Source organism: Lissotriton vulgaris, chromosome 1_1 (genome assembly GCF_964263255.1).
Source record: "Lissotriton vulgaris chromosome 1_1, aLisVul1.2, whole genome shotgun sequence".
Taxonomy (NCBI): domain Eukaryota; kingdom Metazoa; phylum Chordata; class Amphibia; order Caudata; family Salamandridae; genus Lissotriton; species Lissotriton vulgaris.
The window spans coordinates 2,020,915,214-2,020,921,591 of record NC_141685.1 but is presented as its reverse complement, the minus strand read 5'-3'; positions in this window follow the sequence as shown (position 1 = coordinate 2,020,921,591).

Genomic DNA, 6,378 nt, shown 5'->3' with positions numbered 1-6,378 from the left:
TCCACCTTTATCCGCTTTGGTGAATATTGTTTTGTCATCAGTGGCCAGTTTATTCAGTGTGTCAAGGTCCTTCTGTGTAGTGTTCCTACTTTTGGGTTTGGTATGTTTAATCTTGTGGAGATCCTGTTTGACTAGGTTTTCAAATAAATCCAATGTCTTGTGACTTGTGGGAGCCTGAAAAGTACTTTGAGGTCGTAATCCTAACAATTGATCTTTTTCCTGTTGTGGACGCTCCGGTAGTGTGTTATCGAAAAAGTGTCTCAATCTAAGTTTGCGCATCAGCTTGAAGAAGCTTACTTCCAGTTCTAAATTGTCCGTTGTTGTAGTAGGTACAAAGGATGTTCCCTTTTGAAGTAACTCCAGTTCATAGGAATTAAAGTTTTGGTCACTTATGTTGATGACTAGTTGTTCTGCGGTTGGTTCTTTTTGGCTCTTTTCTTTTTCTCCTTTTCCTTGGTTGTTGCTGACGTACTCCGAGTCGTCGGTGGTTCTCTTTCTTTGTCCTTTTCTTTTCCCTCTCCTGGGTCTCCTTTTTGGGCTTGGCCCTGTTCTAAAAAAGGGTTAGTTTCAGTTGTTCTGCTGGTGGTAGGTTCTTCGGTTGGTGCTTGATCTTGTGCTGTTCGAGTGGGTTGAGGTTTATGTGGTTTTTGGCTAGTGTCGCTATCAGTGGAGGATGTATCTGTGTTAGGATTGTATGGACGATTTCTTCGTTTTTGGGCGTAAATGTCAGCCCATGTGTATACTTCCCCAAGACGATAATCGAGGGTGTCCCTCTTGAATTTCCGGATTTTCCGTTCGTTGATTTCTTTTGAATGGCGGTCTATTTGATTTTTAATGTCATCTAAAGTTGTTCTAAGTCTTTAATATTCACCCATGTCATGTGGATTGCCATGAGGAATATGAGGAATTTCCCCCCTATTCCTCCCCACTGCATTTCGAACATACACCACGCGGTGAGGCTCTGGAATTGCTCTTAGCCACTCTTAATCTTTATGAATCATGTAGTTGCTCCATAGGCCCGAGGTTACCGACATATGTGGGCAATGACTCAGGCACAATTATAGATTATATCTTTTTATCTCCAAGTATTCTGCCTGAAGTTACTAATTATAAGGTAGAAACTACAGTTTTTAGCGATCACAACCCCGTGATTTTAGAGATTATAGCTCAGGGAGTCTTGGGAAAAAGGAAGATCGATGCTTTATGCGCGACAGAACTAGTTCTGAGAGAGAATCGGAGACTGAAATGGACCAAGTAACCCCAATCACCTTCATACAGGAAACTTTGGCTAAAGTTGAGGGGGAGGTCGCCATTTGTCTGGATAATAAGAACTCTGGTGCCAATATGATCGAGGCTTTCAATGTTATTTGCCGTCGGGTCAATTTAGACCTGACCGTAAAGACAAAGCCAAATAGGTTTAGGGGGTCCTAGATGGTTTGATTCAAGCTGCTCCAAGGCCCACTCAATCCTCCTAAAGGCTCTAAAAAACAAACCCAGAGACAGAGAGCTGATAGCTTGACTGTATTGTTTCCTCAATGACGCTATCAGGGTGAGGAAATCTGAGATAAAAAACGAGGCCTGGAGTGATTTATTATTGCCTGAAACACAGAGAGATAGCGCTAAATTCTGGGCAATTATAAATCACCCATACTTCGCGGGACTAGACAATCAGAGAGCAGATTGCATTATACCAGATGAACAGTGGGTGACACATTTCAGTAACATCTATAGTTGTACTAATATTAATGCTACTACAGAATGTGAGATGCCACTCACACAACCGATAATTTCCATCTCCCCTTTTAACCAAGATGAGGTGAAAAAAGCAATTAACGATACACTCTGTAAAAAGGCACCGGGGCCCGACGGGGTCCCCACAGATTTCTTTAAAAGCGCTCCTGAACTAAGCACCAAGATTCTCACAAATATTTTTAACGCCACAAGGGATCTCATTTTTCCCACTAGCTGGGCCAGGTCCACGATAGTACCGATCTTCAAAAAAGGACAGAGGACAGACCCGGCCTGTTATAGGCCAATTTCTCTCATTGATTCTAGTGTCAAAATCTTGGGAAGAGTCCTTTTGGGAAGACTGACCCAGAATTTAGAAAGTAAGGGTGTCCTATCAAACGCACAATACGGCTTTAGAGCCAAAAGAGGAACCTTAGATCAGTGCCTAAATCTAGAACTAATTTTAAATAAATACGTAGTCGCCAAGGGGGGCTCCCTGTACATGGCCTTTATGGACCTCTCATCAGCTTTTGACCTGGTCAACAGGGCAAAGCTGTGGAGGATCCTTCTGGCCATGGGCTTCGACCCCCCCTTGGTTGGATACCTAGCAGAGCTACATAGGGACCTCATGACCTCGGTCAGAGTGACTAGGGAAGGAAGATGCACTTGCCACTTTAAGTCAGAGAGGGGGGTTAGGCAAGGGTGCATCCTTGCCCCCTCCTCTTTACTCTTTATATAAATGACCTGGAGGCAGTCATGGCAACATCCCATACTGACATTCCGCGTGCAGGTGAGACAAAGATACCTGTCCTCCTGTACGCGGACGATGCAGTCCTTCTGGCACGCTCCGGAGTGGCGCTAAATAAACTCCTTTCATCTTTTGGAGATTCTATGTCCTCGTTGGATATGAAAATCAACACAGAGAAATCTCATGTAATGATTGCTGGTGCCGCAGGCAGGAAAAGAAAGTCGAAAACTGTGCTGGGAAAGAGGTCAGGAGAGTCCCTTCTTTCCCATATTTAGGGGTGACCTTCGATGAAAAGGGCACTTGGGGCCCCCAGCATTCCGTTAAAAGCAACGCTGTTGCAAGAGCGGCAGCAGGGTTGCTTGGTTTTGCTAAAAAATTAGGTGCCCGTCCCATGGAAAGCATCATTAAGGTCTATAAAGCAAAATGCTTGTCCGTTGCCCAGTATGGCTCTGTTATTTGGTGGTACACTAGTCCTGACAAAATACAGAAATTAGAAAATAAATTTTTGAGATCTCTGCTTTCAGTCCCCCAATCGACTTCCACCTATGCATTACACACAGAGCTAGGATTGGGCTATATAACTGACATTTTAAAACTAGCCCCAGTGATTGGATGGATGAAAACTTGGCTTAACCAGGAGCTTACTTTAAACCACATTATTTTAAAAGATTGTTTAGCCCTGGATAGAGCCCAAAACATTCTGTGGATAAAATACGTACATATGCAGTTAACTTTAGCTGGACGACCGGAGCTTTTTTCATCTCCAGACTTGATAAGACAGGAAGACCTTAGATTAGTAAAAAAATACCCTGATAAACTTATACGTCATGGAGAGGGAAGCCATAGAGCTAAAAAAAAAACCATGGTAAGGAAACATTGTTTGTTGACATCTGTTCCAGGAATGGAACCATACCTCTTCCTGGTAACTAAACCTTATCATCGTTTCCTTTTAACGAGATTCCGTTTTGATTTGATCCATTTCATTCTGGGCAATTTTAAAACTTGGAATAGACCCGATGATGCTGAACCATGTGACTGTGACCACTTTTCCACACAGGACACGATGCACTTTACCATGTTTTGCGGACATTATACTGAGATTAGAAAAAGATATTTGCTTCCAATCTTGCGTAATCGAGGCTTTATTCAGGTAAAACCAGCCCTGATGTTCTTGCAACTCCTTCCTAATGTAAGAGTAGCTTTTCATGTTGCTAGTTTTTTAGTCGCAGGAGCACGTATAAAGAAGCACCGTACAAGATTTAGGCACCCCACTCATGAACAATGATTTCCCTTTTTATCTCATTTATTTAAAACGCCTTGTGTTTTAATAAGCCCCTTTTTTAATATTTTTAACATCTTTGTATGATTCGTTGTACACTGTGATTTTAGAGTTTTTAAAATAATGACGGTTTGTTTGAATCATGTATTAATTTGTGCTTTGATGAAATGTTGCTGTGTAATTATGCTTGTTCTTTTATGATTTTTAATAATCGAATAAAGATAATTGACTGACTGACGTGAAAATTTCACATAAATCAAGGTATACAAATACCAAGTTTCTTTCAGAACACTACGAACAAAGCGGAAAGAGCTGTGCACACACTTGACGCAATAAGAGCAGTCATGTATTATGTGGAAAAACCTAAAGAATACAGTAAGACAAAACAGTTATATGTATCCTTTGCAAAGTGTTTTCTGGGAAGACCAGTAACCAAGAGCACAATTGCAAGATGGATAGCACAAGCCACAAACAAGCAGGACAAGCTTTAGAAGGGTCTCCATGGGCGCATTCAACAAGGGAGAAAGGGGCAACTATTTCCTTTCTTGCTAACACCAATTCAGGGCATATGCATGGCTGCAACATGGTCTTCAATGCACACATTCACCAAACATTACTGTGTGGACATTCAAATGAACAAAGAGTCACAAGTAGGACATAAGGTCTTACAGCATCTATTTACAAACCAGAGCTCATCTTCCACCCAACCAAGACTTGCAAACCGCTGCAAAGTCTATGCACAGCATAGTGAATCCAGAAAGATTCACGCTGCAAAACAAATAGTTTCTTACCTGTCGGTGTAGTTTTGCAGCTTGAAGAATTTTCTGGATTCACTAGCTAACCCACCCTTCTCCGCCAAGGAAGAGAAATAGAAGGAGGCGAGATTAAAAAGGGGAAAATAAAGGAGAAAAAAAGAATCGGAAGATGCCTACCAAAGGTGGGAGCTTCCGGAGGAAGCCTGTCGACTTCACAGAAGGAAACCAAATAGTACTGCGTCGTCGACGCCCACCAACAACAACAAAAAGAGAAGAAATATTACAATACTACAAATCTGGACCCAACCACTAGATGGCGGAATAATGCACAGCATAGTGAATCCAGAAAGTTCTTCAAGGTGCAAAGCTACACTGTTTTAGTTTATTCCAATACCCCTGTGTCCTCTGTAAGCCGCCCATCTTTTCCAAATTTTGGGGTGTATCTGTGGGCATCCTCTAGCTTTAAATATGGGTAGCTCCTGGCTCATACAGGAATCCAATCCTGTTTTCCAAGCTCCCAGTGTGGGTGGGTACAGGGCCTTCCATGCTTTGCCTATGTCCCTTTTCTCAATGGGTAAGGCCCAGAAACAGTAGATGACATTTGTATCGATTGCCACCGGTCCCTTCCGTAATATGTATTAAGATTAACTTAGGTAAAATTGGTATATCCCATTCCAAAATCTCGGCTAGACAGGTTGTGACCCCTCTCCAGAACCTACTAAGTGCAGTACATTGCCAGGTTGTGTGGATAAAGGTACCGTCTGCATTGCCACATCGCAGGCAGATAGGAGAGGTTGAAACAAAAAGCCCTATTCAGCCTGCATGGTTTGGATCTCAAACTCTGTAACCAATGGGGCCACACCTCATATTGGCTCACCAAGAAAAAGTTAAATTTAACCAGTGCTGTGTTACAGGTCCGGACATGCCTTAAGATATAACAATATAGATGTGTACAGGATCACCCACAGAAAGAAAAAATGTGAAAAAAGCAAGGAAAGTGCCTCACGGACGTAACACCCGAGGGGGTTCCCGGTTTGTAAAATCACCGGTATCCCCACTTCTCACCATCGGTTACTTTCCTTGCTGGGAGGATGAAACAAGTGCAGAAAGAATATGCACAGAATAGAGAAAGAAACAGACAAGGAGTGTACAAATACACTGCCTGGTAGGACAGAGAAAAGTGCTCAAAAGAATAGCGTATACCTACACCCAACAACCAACAGATATAAAAATGTGAGGTTTGGCTGGCTGAATCGGTTTTATTCTGGTGCTGCCAAACATCACCATTAAAAAATGGTTAAATTGTTACCATTTATTTCGTAACTGGACCGACATGTTTCATTGCCTTATCATTGGCAATTTCGTCAGGGCAAATGGTTGGGTCTCTATTCATAATTCTCCATTTTTCATATGAGGACCTGTACACATACACACATTAAAAAACAGAGCACAGCGGTGGTCAAATGGTGAGTCAATAAAAGGGGCTCTGGCACACAGCAAACCACCCCATCGCCGGTGGCTGAAAGTAACTGTAGTTACCTTATGCTCGAGAATGGTAATCGTACCGTCGAGCATCAGAAGACGGCGTGTCAAAGATCACGAGTCGTCACAGAAACTCCTAGGTGTGAGTAACCTGTACAGAAAACATACAACGTTGCCATTTCATACATAATGATATATTCAAGGTAAATTCTGGTGTTGTCCGGGTATGCTAGTGAAGTGGGAGGAAGGAAGGAAGAATACTCCCTATGTTGCTGTCACCCATATGTGCGCTCTGCCACTGATTTGCACAATGGTGACAACAGCCGCTGCCGCTTTTTAAAGGCGGAAAAATATATACTGACTGCCAGTATTACGAAAATTGCAGC